The 17,692-nt window shown below is 41.5% G+C and overlaps 2 pseudogenes; both read left to right on the top strand.

The window, feature by feature from the left end:
* The first annotated feature begins 22 nt into the window (after positions 1–22).
* On the top strand, positions 23–5,085 carry LOC105486600 (adenylyl cyclase-associated protein 1-like; annotated as a pseudogene).
* A 2,869-nt stretch (positions 5,086–7,954) lies between these two features.
* LOC105486707 (coiled-coil-helix-coiled-coil-helix domain-containing protein 2 pseudogene) lies at positions 7,955–8,387 on the top strand (annotated as a pseudogene).
* Positions 8,388–17,692: the final 9,305 nt, after the last annotated feature.

The raw sequence follows: 17,692 nt of genomic DNA, 5'->3' as shown, positions 1-17,692 counted from the left end.
TGCGTCGCTCGGGAGTCTTAGGGGCTCCATCCACAGAGCAGGTTGGCATCACCTGGGAATCTTTGAAAAGTGAAGGTGCGGGAAGTGGAGAGCGGCTGATCGCAATCGGGAGGTGGTACATTATGACTGACATGCAAAATCTGGTAGAAAAATTGGACAGGGCAGTGGGCTGCCTAGAGGCAGTATCCCATACCTCTGACATGCACCGTGGGTATGGAGACAGTCCTTCAAAAGCAGGAACAGCTCCATATGCGCAGGCATTTGACTCGCTTGCCTGTCCTGTGGCAGAGTACTTGAAGATCAGTAAAGAGATTGGGGGAGATGTGCAGAAAGATGCGGAGATGGTCCACACAGGTTTGAAGTTGAAGTGAACTCTCTTGGTTACAGCTTCTCAATGTCAACAGCCGGCAGCTTTCCGATTTGTTGGCACCCATCTCAGAACAGATCAAAGAAGTGATAACCTTTTGGGGGAAGAACCGAGGCAGCAAGTTGTTTAATCACCTGTTAGCTGTCAGCTAAAGTATCCAGGCCCTGGTTTGGGTGGCTGTGACTCCCAATCCTGGCCCTTATGTGAAAGAAATGAATCATGCTGCAGTGTTTTATACAAACCGAGTCCTTAAAGAGTACAAAGATGTGGATAAGATGCATGTAGACTGGGTCAAAGCTTATTTAAGTATACGGACAGAGCTGTAGGCTTACATTAAGGAGTTCCATACCACCGGACTAGCCTGGAGCAAAACGGGGCCTGTGGCAAAAGAACTGACTGGACTGCCATCTGGACCCTCTGCTGGATCAGCTACTCCTCCCCCACCACCAGGCCCCCCTCCTCCGCTAGTCTCTATCAGTTCAGGCTCAGATGAATCCACTTCCCTCTCAGCACTGTTTGCGTAGATTAATCAGGGGAAGAGCATCACACATGCCCTGAAACATGTATCTGATGACATGAAGACTCACAAGAACTCTGAAGGCTCAGAGTGGTCCAGTATGCAGTGTCCCCAAGCCATTCTCTGCAACTAGACCCCAAACCAGCCACAAAGAAAGAGCCAGCTGTACTTGAACTGGAGGGCAAGAAGCGGAGAGTGGAAAATCAGGAAAATGTTTCCAACCTGGTGATTGATGACACAGAGCTGAAACACGCAGCTTACATATACAAGTGTGTCAACACGACATTGCAAATCAAGGGCAAAATTAACTCCATTACAGTAGATAACTGTAAGAAATTTGGTCTGGTATTCGATGATATAGTGGGCATTGTGGAGATAATCAACAGTAGGTGCCGAGACCAGCTTGGTTGGGGAGACCCTAACTCAGCGGTGCTAGAGGAATTAAAGACACACACACAGAAATATAAAGGTGTGAAGTGGGAAATCAGGGGTCTCACAGCCTTCAGAGCTGAAAGCCCCGAACAGAGATTTGCCCATGTATTTATTAACAGCAAACCAGTCATTAGCATTGTTTCTATAGATATTAAATTAACTAAAAGTATCCCTTATGGGAAACGAAGGGATGGGCCGAATTAAAGGAATAGGTTAGGCTAGTTAACTGCAGCAGGAACACACTCTTAAAGACACAGATCACTCATGCTTTCATTTGTGGCTTAAGAATGCCTTTAAGCTGTTTTCCGCCCCGGGCAGGCCAGGTGTTCCCTGCCCTCATTCCTGTAAACCCACAACCTTCCAGCATGGGCATTAGGGCCATTATGGACATACCACAGTGCTGCAGAGATTTTGTTTATGGCCAGTTTTGGGGCCAGTTTATGGCCAGATTTGGGGGGGGCTTGCTCCCAACAAGTAGGGATGTCAAAGTTTAGGTAATGAGTAAAGTGCCAACCATTTCAATCAACAAAACAGATGGCTGCCATGCTTACCTGAGGAAGAATTCTCTGGATTGTGAAATAGTGAGTGCCAAATCTTCTGAGATGAACGTCCTCATTCCTACAATAGGCAGTGACTTTAGTGAATTCCCAGTTCCTGAGCAGTTCAGGACCCTCTGGAATGGGCAGAAGTTGGTCACCACAGTGACAGAAATTGCTGGATAAGCAAAGTGCCACTGGGTTCTTTGCCCTCCCTTCATACCATGGGATAAATTTGTATCAAGACGGTTCTTTTCTAGATTTCCTCTACCTTTCTGCTCTTAAAACTGCTTCTCTGCTCTGAGAAGCACAGCTACCTGCCTTCACTGAATTATACCTCAGGCTGAGATTTGCAGTGGCATAGCAGGTCAGGTGATCTTCTGCAGGAAGGTGTAGATTTTCCATATTAGCTCAACCATGCCACCAGTCCATTCTTAAGGAACTGCCGACCAGGCTAAAATGATGCATTTTAGCTTTGAGTTTTGGAGGTTAGTCTACCAACAAACAGTCCATTGGGAGGAAAACAGTCCAAGGAATTAACAGATCAGAATGTTCACACTGGTTAATCTTTTTCTAACGATGAGCATGAAGGTAGCAGAAGCTGGTGTGTTTCCAGCTGGTTCTTCTAACCAAACTAATTTTTCACTATTGACAAGTGAGGCAAGGGTTACACTGGACTGAAGGCTGAGGCTTGGCCATCTAGCATTCCACGCAAAATGGTTTCCTATAAGCATTCCTTTTATTCACTATTCTATCCTAGTTCTGCCTCAACCATGAGATAGGAGAGTCTCCGATACTAGCTGCTACAGCAGTGCCCTTCATCCAGGGCAGTTAAAGAAGTATTGGACCCTTTCTTTCTCTGGGATCCCTACCCAGCACCTTCCTACAGAGATTTTAAAAAAAAGGAAAAACAACACCCCATTCCAAGGAGTCTGGCACACCTGAATCCTCCTTCCCTGCTAGGTGCCTGTCACCTGTCTTCACTGCCTCCTTTTCCTTGTCATGCTCACCAGCTTATGGCTTCTGTCCAAGCACCTGAACAGGGGACCAAAACCTCCACTGCAAGCTGCTTTTAGGTCTTGATTTATGTAAGAATCTTGCACAGCACTGCTAATGTAAATTTCAGTTTTTTCCCTCTAGGACAAACACTTACCAAAATATGCAACTTTTTTGGTGGGAAAAGAGATTGTCCTGTGATTTCTACCCATTTCCTGAGGCCTGTGGAAATAAAACTTTATGTACTTAAAGTTATACAGAAAATAGAATAAAGTTAATACCAAAAAAAGAAAAAGAAAAGTGAAGGTGCCTGGGTCCCAGCTTCAGAGATTCTGAATTAATTGCCCTGAGTGTGGTCCTGGCATTGGGATTTTTAAAAGCCCCCAAGTGATTCTAATGTACTGCTTAGATTGACACCTGCCACCAGAAACTGATAAGCAAAATATGAGAGACGTATTTTATGTGACTTTGGATAGCTATTTGTTTCCAAATAATCCTGTTTTTATTTCATACAAATAAAAAGCATGTTAGAAAAGTACATCATCTAGAACACTAAAAACATTATTTCCTCACCATTTGCTGACATAGAAAATGAAAGTAGGCTGAATCTGTTTTAACAAATGTATTATTTTCTAGGGAAAATATATGTTTCTATTTATTAACTCCAGGAATTAGAAAGCTAAGGGAGGAAAATGTATCTCTCTCATTCAATTAGGGCCCTTTTTTTTTTTAAGAAAATTTCTCAGAATGGTTCATTCATTTACCAATTTACCAATGATTGACCGAAGCCCCACTATGTGCCACTCACTTCTGTATGCTAAGGATAGAACAGCTGACAAGCGTCTCTCCTAAAGTGGAGTCAGGCTCCTTTGCATCCTCCTTTCAACTATGCCTTGTCTCGGCCTGGTGAGCCGAGTTTTAGGCAAGAATCCTACAAAGCCACTTTATCAAGAATCATGACCAGGCACAGTGGCTCATGCCTGTAATCCTAGCACTTTGGGAGGCTGAGGCGGTTGGATTGCCTGAGTTCAGTAGTTCGAGACCAGCCTGGGCAACACAGTGAAACTCCATCTCTTCTAAAATACAAAAGAAATTAGCTGGGTGTGGTGGTGTGCACCTGTAGCTCCAGCTACTCAGGAGGCTGAGGCAGGAGAATTGCTTGAACCCAGGAGGTGGAGGTTGCAGTGAGCTGAGATCGCGCCACTCACTACATCGTAGATGACAGAGCGAGACTCTACAAAAAATAAAAGTATCCCACTTTTTCCATCCCGCTTTTTCCAGCAAGGGCACCTGAGGACCAGTCTTTCCTTACTTTGGGGACTGGATCCAGAATCTGCATTTATTTATATATGGCTAACATTTGCTGAGTCCAGAGGACATGCAGAGCCCTTTACAAATACATCCTTGCACTGAGTCCTCACCACCAAAGAAGGTACAATTATTATTCTCATTTTACAGATAAGGAAATTGGCTCAGAGAACGTAACTTGTCTTTGGTCCCTCACCTAGTAAATGGCAGAGCTGGGTACCAACAGTCATTGTTGGATCCCAAAGCAAAGCTGCCCCCATTGGCTTTCCATCATTCCTCGACTGTCTGAACTCCTTGCCTAACCCGCGGCACCCTCCACCCTTTCCTGCCTGCTTTGCCATCCTCACCTCTCCCTCTGCCAATCCTGCTCATGTGGCTCTGCCCCAGTGGCTTCCTTAGTCCCTTGCTTACCAAGCTTCATACCACCTAGGGAACTGGACCCATGCAGGAGCTGCCCTGGCCTCTTCCTTCTGCTTGCCTAACTTGGGCCCAACTCTTGTCCTGGCCAACTCCTTTCCATCCTTCCTATCAGAACTAAAATATCGATTTCCCTTCTGTGGCCCAAGACTAAGAGATACCCTTTCTTAGTACACTCCACTGTAAGTGCTCCTGTGTGGGGCTTGGACAAAGTGTCAATTGCCAGTGGGCAGATGTAGGCAGAGCTTGCAGGAGTCATGTAAATCATTTGAAAAGAACGTTATTTACTGATAATACAGATTAAGGACTCAAAATGGGGGGTTGGGAGCAAGCCCCCGAAAATCTGGCCATAAACTGGCCCCAAAACTGGCCATAAACAAAATCTCTGCAGCACTGTAACATGTTCATAGTGGCCCTAACGCCCATGCTGGAAGGTTGTGGGTTTACAGGAATAAGGGCAAGAAACACCTGGCCCACCCCGGGCGGAAGACAGCTTAAAGGCATTCTTAAGCCACAAACAAAAGCATGAACAATCTGTGTCTTTAAGAGTGTGTTCCTGCTGCAGTTAACTAGCCTAACCTATTCCTTTAATTCGGGCCATCCCTTCATTTCCTGTAAGGGATACTTTTAGTTAATTTAACATCTATAGAAACAATACTAATGACTGGTTTGCTGTTAATAAATACATGGGCAAATCTCTGTTCGGGGCTTTCAGCTCTGAAGGCTGTGAGAACCCTGATTTCCCACTTCACACCTCTGTATTTCTGTGTGTGTGTCTTTAATTCCTCTAGCGCCGCTGAGTTAGGGTCTCCCCGACCAAGCTGGTCTCCGCAATGGGGAGTTCACTGTTTCGATCACTACCAGCTAAAACTTAAAGAGAGACGGGCTCTGTGCTAAATGCTTAAATTCCTCACTTCTTTAGCCACTTGGCAATGTGAAGGGAATGGTGTAATCTGTACCCATTTTTCAGATGAACTCAAGGCCAAGTGGAGATGTGGTGCTCCAGCCAGTGGGCGGCACCAAAGCTGGCAAAAGGCTGGGCCAGGATGAAGTTTGGACCTTTCCGTGCAGGCAATGGGAAGCCTTGGAAGTTTTACACAGGATAAGACAGGAACAGGCCTTTTTCTCAAAAGATCACCCTAGGGGGCCTGGGGTAATGAGAACTTTAAGGGAAGGGACTCACAGCCAGAAAAGTAAGGAGCACATTGTGAGCACATCCGGTGACCCAGTGAGCGCCCTTCCACGGGCTCATCCTAAAGAGATAATCAGCCAAGCGTTCAAAGGTGTGTGTGTGAGAACACTGATTAAAAAGGACTATAGTTGTGTGCCATCACCCCGAGCTAATTTTTTCATTTTTTTGAGACAGAATCTCACTCCATCACCCAGCCTGGAGTGCAGTGACCAAGCCAAGGATTCACCATCAGACTGTACCCGTCATACCTGTACAAACTAGATAAATTTCTCTCTTCTCTAGGTCTCAAAATATCTTGAGGTCCCTGTGCCTGTCAGAAACTGATATCCTTTTTTTTTTTTTTCTAAGTCGGAGTCTCGCTCTGTCACCCAGGCAGGACTACAGTGGTGCAATCTCAGCTCACTGCAACCTCTGCCTCCTGGGATCAAGCAATTCTCTGCCTCGGCCTCCAGAGTAGCTAGGATTACAAGCTCCTGCCATCATGCTTGGCTAATTTTTTTGTATTTTTAGGAGAGACAGGGTTTCACCATCTTGGCCAGGCTGGTCTTGAACTGCTGACCTCGTGATCCACCTGCCTCAGCCTCCCAAAGTGCTGGGATTACAGGTGTGAGCCACCATACCTGGCCAGAAACTGATATTATTTTCTTACCACAAGGTCAGGAACCTTGTAAGGGAACTGTGTAGACAAGGTACCAGGCCGGTCATTCCCCATGTCTATCGGCTTTATAAGTCAACTTCAGTTATTTAAAGCAATCTGGTCATATCAGAAAATACGTCATTCCAGTCAAATTGTGGTTTAAAAAAAAAACAGTGTCTCCAATTGTGTCCTGTTTAAAAAAAAAAAATGGATTCTTACTGAGCTTATGCAAATAACTATATTGCCATAATGTAAGAAAACACAAATAGTTTCTGAATTCTGGAGAAATCAGGTAGAGAGAAAGGTAAATGTCTCAATTTACTCACAAAAGTATATTTTAGGCTGGGTGCAGTGGCTCATGCCTGTAATCCCAGCACTTTGGGAAGCCAAGGAGGGTGGATCACTTGAGGTCAGGAGTTTGAGACCAGCCTGGCCAACATGGTGAACCCCCTCTGCTAAAAATACAAAAATTAGCTGGGTGTGGTGGCAAGCACCTGTAATGCCAGCTACTTGGGAGGCTGAGGCAGAAGAATCACTTGAACCCGGCAGGCAGAGGTTTCAGTGAGCCAAGATCACACCATTGTACTCCAGCCTGGGCAACAAGAGCAAAACTCTGTTTAAAAAATAAATAAATAAATAAATAAATAAATAAAGGTATATTTTACCCAATTTCTGTGACTTACAAGTAGCTCAAAAGAAATAAAGTTTTCTTGACTCCACAAAACAAAACATGAAAAGAATCAGCAATGTTTCAAACAAAAAGATATAAAAATCATTTCACTTCTCCATCAGTTCAGTCCCAGGTAATTAATTCTGTTTGTTCTGTTTGAGGTTGAGTTAGTGATATGGTTTGAATCTGTGTCCCCACCCAAATCGCATGTCAAGTTGTAATCCCAGTGTTGGAGGTGGGCCTGGTGGGAGGTGATTGGGTTGTGGGGACAGATTTCCCCTTTGGTGCTATTCTCATGAGAGTGAGTGAGTTCTCATGAGATCTGGTTGTTTAAAAGTGTGTAGCACCTCCTTCTCTCTCTCTTTCTCCTGCTCTGGCCATGTAAGATGTGCCTGCTTCCCCTCTGCCATGATTGAAAGTTTCTTGAGGCCTCCCCAGCCATGCTTCCTGTACAGCCTGCAGAACCCTTGAGCCAATTAAACCTCTTTTCTTTATAAATTACACTTTCTTTCAGGTATTCTTTATAGCAGTGCAATGGACTAACACAATTAGTGATCTTCATGAACACACCAGTCTTTTATTAGTGGTCTGTAAGCTTTTACATAGTCTAATGATATGATCTACAAAGCTATCAGAAACCTCTATTCAAGAGTACAATTCCTGGTCCTTTCCATGAATATCCTTGAAGACGTAACACTCTAGGATTTGCACAGAGCTAAAAGCTCTATGCAGAAAAGCATCAGATTAAAGCAATTCACTACATGTACCAAGATATATCAACTTTTTAGAAATCTTATACAATTTTGAAACACATACTCATAACACATTTATGGTGTTGAGCTCTTTGCAGGGTTTCACAGGCTGAGCCTCTGTGCAGCCATAATGCTGCATGGAAGCCGCATCATCACTTGCACAGCCCCTCCAGCCAGCCGGGCACATGAGATGAGAACTGCACCCAGCCCAGCACCACAGCTCAGCCCCCAGCAGCAGCCCCATCCTCTGCAACTGGCTTTCCTGCTGCTGCACCTTGGTGGCTAGCTCTGATGGCCCAAATGGCAACCACTGCAGCTGGCATTGCTGCGGGCTCTACTGTTGGGCACACGCTGGGGGTTTTAGTGGAAGAAATAATGCTGAGCCTCCAAGGCCTGGTCTCACTTACCACGAACCTCAGGGAACCCAGCCAGCACAGCAGCAGCGGCCTTGCTTCTGAGATCAAACGGTTTTTGGAGCATGCCCAGAACCAGGATGACATAAAACTCTGTGAGGTTTCAATGAGGTGTTGAAACAGTGCAGATTTGCAAATGGAATAGCCTAATCAAGTCCAAACTGAAGAAATGAAAATGGCTCTTATGACCAAGTTAATTTAGCATAAAATATAATTGACAATAAAGGTATAAAGTATAAAACCATCAGTTAAAATTCTCCTCTGTCATTCATATCTTTCCTGCTTCAGAATTACAATGGAAGAGGGTGTTCTCACTGTATAGAATTTCACCGAGATGGTATAGAATTTTGGGCTGGACAAATATTTCTGTGGTTTCCTTAAACCAGCTGCTGTAATTTTATTGTTTGAGAGTTAATTAGAATAAAGTGATTTTCTCAACCCTCCCACCCAAAACAACATTAATATAGGCATGCTGGCTCACATCTGCAATCCTAGCACTTTGGGAGTTCAAAACTGAGCATCTCTTGAGCCCATGAGTTTGAAACCAGCCTGAGCAATGTGGTGAAACCCCATCTCTACAACAAATACAAAAAAATTAGCTGGGTGTGGTGGCATGAGCCTGTGGTCCCACCTACTTAGGAGGCTGATGTTGGAGGATCGCTTGAGCCCAGTAGTGCACTGCACTCCAGCCTGGGTGACAGAGTGAGACTCTCAAAATAAATAAATAAATAAATAAGCATACTTTCATGCAAACATGAATCAAAGAAAGTTAAACAACATTTCTTTTTTTTTTTTAGACAGGGTCTTTCTCTGTCATCCACTCTGGAGTGGCAGTCACTGCTTACTGCAGCCTCCACCTCCCAAGCTCAAACCATCCTTCCATGTCAGCCTCCCAAGTAGCTGGGACAACAGACATCAGCCACCATACCCAGCTATTTTTTTAGTTTTTTGTAAAGACAGGGGTCTCACTATGTCGCCCAGGCTCTAAACATCATATTTGTCATTGCTCCCTATATGATTCTAACATGCCAGGCTAGGCACAGTGGCTCACACCTATAATCCCAACACTTTGGGAGGCCAAGGTAGGAGGATCACTTGAGTCCAGGAGTTGGAGACCAGCCCGGGCAACATAGTGAGACCTCATCTCTATAAAATAAAATAGAAGTAAAATAAAATAAAATACAAATAATAAACAAAATTAGCCTGGTGTGGTGGTGCATGCCTGTAGTCTCAGCTACTAGAGAGACTGAGGTGGGAGGGTCGCTTGAGCCCAGGAGGTTGAGGCTGCAGTGAGTCAACATTGCATCACTGCACTCCAATCTGGGCAAGAAAGGGAGATCCTGTCTCAAAAGAAAAAAAGCCCCAAAAGAATTCACTACCGCCAGACCTATCTTACAAGAAATGCTCAAGGTACTTCTTCAGTGTGAAAAAAAATTGCTAATGTGAGAAAAATTGAAGTATAAAACCCACTAGTAAAATTGAATACATAGAAAAACCCAGAATGCTCTAATACTGTAACTGTGGCATACAATCCACTCACAATTTTAGTATGGAGCCCAATAGGCATGAGACAGAAATTTAAAAAAAATAATGAAAATAAGTACTGCATTTATTCACTCCAAGAAAAGTGAATAAATTCAGCACTTAAAGGCGAAGTGAGAAACACAAGTTTTTCTCTACTGCAGGCAAGGCTATAGACAGGTCGTGGTGACCTAGCCTTAAGAAATGAACTCCGGACACCCCCAAGCAAGGTTAAAAGAAGAAAAACAAATTCCTTTACTGTCTCTCCTGTATTGTACTATTAGTTATGACTATGTTTGCCAATGCTTGTATTTAGTAGGATTTGCAAAGTTCCTGTTTTTCTTTCGATGCAGTTGCTAGGCCACTAGCTATACAAGGCCACAGGTTATTGCCAAGGTCAGCAGTTATGCTATAGATTACGTGACTTGTCACTGTAAAACGTACTGCCTTTATTTTGCTTATGTATGCTAACCTACATAAGCTAAACTCTGTTTTTGTTCAATGGTCAGCTTTTTGGATGTGAATCCACTGAGCTGGTGCGTACCTTAAATAAACATCCTCCTATATTCCCCGTATCGGTCTCTCTGGTGCTCAGTTTACCACAACAGCCATGATCGATTTGTCATGAACAATAATAGCTATAGCAACCTGTCAAGAGGTAAGTAATATAAATATATGTAAATTCAGACAACTAAAAGTCAAAATGGGGGGATAGAGTTAAAGTGTAGAACTGGTCTTTTTTTCCTTTTTTCTGTTTGTCTTCTTTTCTTTGTGATCAAAGTGTAGTTGTCATCTGTTTAAAATAACTTGTTATATCTATAAGATATATATTTTTTGGTTTCCTCACGGGAACCACAATGCAAAAAAAAAAAAAAAATCGATTCACTGCAAGTAAAAAAACAATGAATTAAAACATACTACCAAAGAAGATCACGTAGCCACAAAAGAAGACAATAAAAAAGGAAGAAAGGAAGACAAAAGTTACAAAATAACCAGAAAACAAGCAATAAAATGGCAGTAGTAAATTCTTTCTTATCAATAATAAAACAGAATGTAAATGGACTCAATTCTCCAATTAAAAGGGATAGAGTGACTGAGTAGATAAAGAAATAAGACCCAACTACATGCTACTATAAGAAACCCACCTCACCTCTGAAGACACGCATAGACTGAAAGTGAAGGGATAGAAAAAGATGCTTCACGAAACTGGAAACCAAAAGAGGGCAGGAATCATTATACTTAGATCAAATAGAATACAAAATAAGACTGTAGAAAGACACAAAAGGGGTCACTATATAATGATAAAGGGATCAATTCAGCAGGTGGATATAATAATTATAAATATGCATGCAACACAGGATGGTCCCAAGTTTAAAAAGCAAGCATTAATAGGTCTGAAGGGAGAGATGGAGTGCAATACAATAATAGTAGGGAACTGTCTCAGTAATGGACAAATCATACAGACAAAAAAATCAATAGAGTAACATCACAATTAAACTGCACACTATACTTAATAGACCTAAGTAACATCTACATAACATTTACCCAAATGCTGCATAACACACATTATTTTCATCAGCACTTGAAACATTCTCCATAATAGAGCACACCTTAGGCCACAAAACAAGTCTCAATAACTTTTTTTTTTTTTGAGACAGAGTCTCGCTGTGTCACCCAGGCCAGAGTGCAGTAGCCTGATGTCGGCTCACTGCAGCCTCCATCTCCCAGGTTCAAGCAATTCTCCTGCCTCAGCCTCCTGAGTAGCTGGGATTACAGGTTCCTGCCACCATACCCAGCTAATTTTTGTATTTTTAGAAGAGACAGGGTTTCACCATGTTGGCCAGGCTGGTCTCGAACTCCTGACCTCAAGTGGTCCACACGCCTTGGCCTCTGTGCTAGGATTATAGGCATGGCCACTGTGCCCAGCCTGAGTAAATTTTAAAAAGTAGAAATCGGGCCAGGCATGATGGTTTACACCTGTAATCCCAGCATTTGGGGAGACTGAGGCAGGAGGATCACTTGAGGCCAGGAGTTTGAGACAAGCCTGGCAACAAAGTGAAACTCCATCTCTACAAAAAATTTTAAAATTAGCTGGGCGTGGTGGCATGTACCTGTAGTCCTAGCTACTCAGGTTGTTGAGGGGGGAGGATCATGTAAGCCCAGGAGGTCAAGGCTGCAGTGAGCCATCATTGTGCTACTGCACTCCAGCCTGGACAACAAAGCAAGACCCTGTCTCAAAAAAAAAAAAAAAAAAAAACAGTGGAAATCATATTAGGTATCTTTTCTAGCTACAATGGAATAAAATTAGAAATCAAGACGAAAAGAAACATCAGAAACTTCACAAACACATGGAAACTATGCAACATGCTCCTGAGTGACCAAAGGGTCAATGAAGAAATTAGGAAGAAATTTTTAAAATTTCTTGGATAAATGAACAGGGAAATACAACATACCAAAATCTATTGAATACAGAAAAAGCAGTACTAAGAGGGAAGATTTTCGCAATAAACACCTTCACCAAAAAAGCAGAAAGACAGGCCAGGCACAGTGACTCATGCCTGTAATCCTGGCACTTTGGGAGCCCGAAGTGGGAAGTCTGCTTGAGGCCAAGAGTTCGATAGCAGTCTGGACAACACAGTGAGACCTCATCTCTACAAAAATTTTTAAAATTAGCTGTTGTAGTGGCACATACCTGTAGTCGCTACTCGGGAGGCTGAGGTGGGAAGATCGCTTGAGCCTGGGAAGTCGAGGCTGCAGAGAGCCATAATTGCACCACTGCACTCCAACCTGGGTGACAGAGCGAGACTCTGTCTCAAAAACAAAACCAAGAAAGAAAGAGTAGACAGACTTCAAATAAAAAATCTAACAATGTGCCCCAACGAACTAGAAAAGCGAGAACACACTTAATCCAAAATTAGAAGGGAGGAAACAATAAGGATCAGAGCAGAAATAAATGAAGTTGAGGTAAAAAAAATATATATAGAGAGAATATCAACAAAACAAGTAGTTTTTTGAAAAGATAAAATTGACAAACCTTTAGCTAGACTAAGGAAAAAAGAGAGAAGACCCAAAAAATACATAAAATCAGAAACAACAAAAGGAGACATAACTGAGACCACAGAAATACAAAGAAACATTAGAGACCATCAACAACTATACAACAACAAATTGGAAAACCTAGAAGAAATGGATAAATTGGACACATAGAACCTGCCAAGACTGAACCATGAAGAAAAGAAAACATCAACAAGCCCATAACAAGTAATGAGCTCTAAGCTGTAATAAAGTCTCCCATCAAAGAAAACTCCAGGTGGCTTCACTGCTGAATTCTACCAAACATTTAAAGAAGAACTAATACCAACTCTACTCAAACTCTTCAAAACAATGAAAAGGAGTAAATACTTCCAAATTCATTCTATGAGGCCGGCATTACCCTGATATCAAACCAGACACAACAAAAAAAAGAAAATGAGAAGCTAATATCACTGATGAATGTAGATGCAAAAATCCTCAACAAAATACTAGCAAACTGAATTCAACAACAGATTAAAAAGATCATTCACCATGTTCAAGTGGGATTCATCCCAGAAATGCAAGGATGGTTCAACATATATAAATCGAGAAATATTAAACATTTATTGACTTATGTGATACATTAATAAACATTTATTGATTTACATGATACATTAATGTGATACATTGCATTTACAGAACCAAGAACAAAAGCCATATAATTTCAATAGATTCTGAGAAAGCATTCAATAAAATTTAACATCCCTTTATGATAAAAATGCTTAACAAACTGGGTGTATTCCATACCTCAAAATAATACAAGCCATATATTAGACAAACCCAAAGCCAACATCATACTTGATGGGGAAAAATTGAAAATCCTTTCTCTAAGATCTGGAGCCAGACAAAGATCCCCACTTTCACTACTTTTATTCAGTATAATTCTGGAAGTCCTGGCCAGAGCAATTAGGTGACAGAAAAAAATAAAGGGCATCCGAACTAGAAAGGAAGAAGTCAAGTTAGACTTGCTGGCAGACAATGTGATCTTACATTTGGAAAATCCTAAAAACTATACCAAAAAATTCTCTGAACTGACAAATTCCGTAAAGTTCCAGGATACAAAATCAACATACAAAAATCAGTAGCATTTATATACATCAACAGCAAACAATATGAAAAAGAAATCAAAACGCATTTTTTGATTTACAATTTTCCCCATTTACAATAGCTACAAAGAATATAAAATACGTAGGAACCAATTTAACCAAAGAAGTAAAAGATCTATACAAGGAAAACTATAAAACACTGATGAAAAAAATTGAAGAGGACACCAAAATATGGAAAGATAGTCCATGCTCATGGACTGGAAGAATTGGTATTGCTAAAAACACAATACTATTGGCCAGGAGCAGTTGCTCATGCCTGTAATCTTAGTACTTTGGGAGGCTGAGGCAGGAGGATTATCTGAGCTCAGGAGTTCGAGACCAGCCTAGGCAACAGGGTGAAATCTGGTCTCTACTAAAATACAAAAAATTAGCCAGGTGTGGCAGCGGGCACCTCTAGCCCCTGCTACTCAGGAGGCTGAGGCAGGAGAATCACTTGAACCCAGGAGGCAGAAGTTGCAGTGAGCTGAGATCACACCACTGCACTCCAGCTTGGGCAACAAAGCGAGACTCTGTCTCAAAAAAAAAAAAAAAAAAATGACAATACTACTCAAAGCAACTTATACATTCAATGCAATTCCTATCAAAATACCAATAACATTCTTCACAAAAAAAAAATTCTTCACAGAAATAGAAAAAAAAATCCTAAAATTCACATGGAACCACAAAAGACCCCAAATAGCCAATGCAATCCTGAGCAAAAAGAACAAAGCTGAAGATAGCATAATACCTGATTTCAAAATACAGTACGAAGCTATAGTAACCAAATCAGTATGGTACTGGCATAAAACAGACAGTCAAATGGAACGGAATAGAGAACCCAGACACAAATCCATGTACTTACAGCCAACTTATTTTCAACAAAGGAACCAAGAACATACATTGGAGAAAGGGACAGTCTTTTCAATAAATGATGCTGGGAAACTGGGTAACCATATGCAGAAGAATGAAACTAGACCCCTATCTCTCACCATAAACAAAAATCAAATAAAAATGGATTAAAGACTTAAATCTAAATCCTGAAACTATGAATCTACTAGAAGAAAACATTGAGGAAACACTCCAGGACACTGGTCTGGGCAAAAATTTTTTTGTGTAAGACCTCAAAAGCATAGGCAACAAAGGCAAAAACAGACAAATGGAATTACATCAAACTAAAAAGCTTCTGCACAGCAAAGGAAACAACCAACAAAGTGAACAGACAACCCACAGAATAGGAGAAAATACCGCAACCTATCCACCTGACAAGGGACTAATAACAAGAATATACGAGGACCTCCAACAACTCTATGTAAAAACACAAATAATCCAGTTTAAAAACGGACAAAAGAGATCCGAATAGACATTTCTCAAAAGAAGACATACAATTGCTAACAGGTATATAAACGAATGCTAAACATCACTGATCATGAGAAAAACGCAAATCAAAAGCACAATGAGCTATCATCTCACCACAGTTAAAATGACTTTTATCTAAAAACAGGGAATAACAGATGCTGGTGAGAATTTGGAGAAAGGGGAATCCTTGTACACTGTTGATGAGAATGTAAATTAGTACAACCACTATGGAGAACAGTATGGAAGCTCCTCAGAAAACTAAAAACAGAACTATCATATGATTCAGCAATTCCACTACTGGGTATATATCCAAAAGAAAGGGAATCAATATACTGAAGAGCTATCTGCACTCCCATGTTTACTGCAACAATATTTACAATATCCAAAATATGGAATCAACCTAAGTGGCCATCAATGGATGAATGGATAAAGAAATGTGGTGTATGTACATAACGGAATATTATTCAGTCATAAAAAAATAATGAAATCCTGTCAGTTGCAGGAATATGGATGGAACTAGAGGCCATGATGTTAAGTAAATAAGTCAAGCACAAAAAGACAAATATTGCATATTCTCACTCATATGTGGGAACTAAAAAAAAAAAAAAAAAAAAAAAAGAAGTGGATTTCATGAAGATAGCAAGTAGATTGGTGGTAACCAGAGTTCAGTAAGAGTAGAGGTGGGGGTCTGAATAGAGGTTGGTTAAGGGGTATGTATTAGTTTTTTGTTTTTTTTTTCCACACTGCTATGAAAAAAAAAAAAAAGCCTGAGACTGGGTAATTTATGAAGAAAATAAGTTTAATTGACTCACACTTCCACATGGCTGGGGAGGCCTCAGGAAACTTACAATCATGTTGGAAGAAGGAGCAGTCACCTTCTTCACAAGGTGGCAGGAGAGAGAAGAACAAAGGAGGAACTTCCAAACACTTACAAAACCATCAGATCTTGTGAGGACTCGCTCGCTATCATGAGAACACCATGGGGGAAACTGCCCCTGTTGATCCAATCACCTCCCTCCCTCCACTTGTGGGAATTACAGGTCCCTCCCTCAACACGTGAGGATTACAATTCGAGATGAGATTTGAATGGGGAAACAGAGACAAACCATATCAAGGTATAATACACAGTTAGATAGAAAAAATAAGACCTGGTGTTCAATAGACCAGTAGGTTAGCTATGGTTAACATTAACCTACTGTATGTTTCCAATAGCCAGAAGAGAATCTTTTCAATATTTCTGGCATACAGAAAAGATAAATACTATAGTGATAGATATCCCAATTTCCCTGCTTTGATCTTTACACATAATATTAATCAAATTATCATATGTACCCCCAAAATACGTGCATCTGTTATATATCAATTTTTTAAATTAAGTTAAGAAATTAAATGTTGGGTTTTGCATGTAAAAAAAGAGAGAATATGGGAGAAAAGAAATTGGAAACATCCCTTAGGGACAATTTTTTTAGGAGTTTTGCTGTAAAGCAAAGCAGAGAAATAAGGTAGTGGCTGGAGAGAAATAGGGTGCAAGGTAAGGGGTTTTATTTATTTTATGGACAATATTATAGTGTATTCATTAGTATGCTGATAATTCAGTACAGAATGAAAATCTTGAAATACAGAAGAGAGAGAAGGCCCTCATTCACGAGAAGGCAGTTAACATCCAGGGTGCAAAAGAATTTTCTCATATAGGAACTAGGGCCAGTCACTCAGAAAGAAAAGTAGAGCATACAGATTATAATGCAGAAAGGAGGGCAGACATGCCTGTGAGGCGGTACAAAGGTTCTCTTTCCTCAGTAACAAAAAGCAAAGTCATCAGCACTCAGTGAGACGGGAGGAGTTGTTGGAGGCTTGAAAAGAGAGTAGAAGGCCAGGCATGGTGGCTCAGCCTGTAATCCCAGCACTTTGGGAGGCTGAGGTGGGCGGATCACTTGATCTCAGGAGGTAGAGACCAGCCTGGACAACATGGTGAAACCTCATCTCTTAAAAAAAACAAAACAAAAAAACCCCACAAAAATTAGCTGGGCGTGGTGGTGCAAGACTATAGTACCAGCTACTTAGGAGGCTGAGGTGGGGGGGTCGCTTGTGCCCAAGAAACAGAGATTGCAGTGAGCCAAGATCGCGCTACTGAACTCCAGCCTGGCTCAAAAAAATAAATAAATAATGAAAAGAAAGTAGAAGCTGTGAAACAGTCATTTAGGAGAATGAATGGACTAAGAAATGTAGAAGGATAGCCAGGCAGCATGAAGGGCTCACTTGAACTTAATGGCTATAAACTGAAAACGAGACCAATCATCCCAGCCAAGTGGTTTTCTCAAACAATCTCTGCCATGCAGGTGCAGGCCAGGAACTGGATTCAAGCAGATTTGGGTTTCTATCAAGAGAATAAAACCAAGAAAGACTGGGGCAAGAGAGTTAAGG

Source organism: Macaca nemestrina, chromosome 9, assembly GCF_043159975.1.
Source record: "Macaca nemestrina isolate mMacNem1 chromosome 9, mMacNem.hap1, whole genome shotgun sequence".
NCBI lineage: Eukaryota > Metazoa > Chordata > Mammalia > Primates > Cercopithecidae > Macaca > Macaca nemestrina.
Note: the sequence above shows the minus strand (reverse complement) of the source record. Positions and strands in the feature narration are given on the sequence as shown.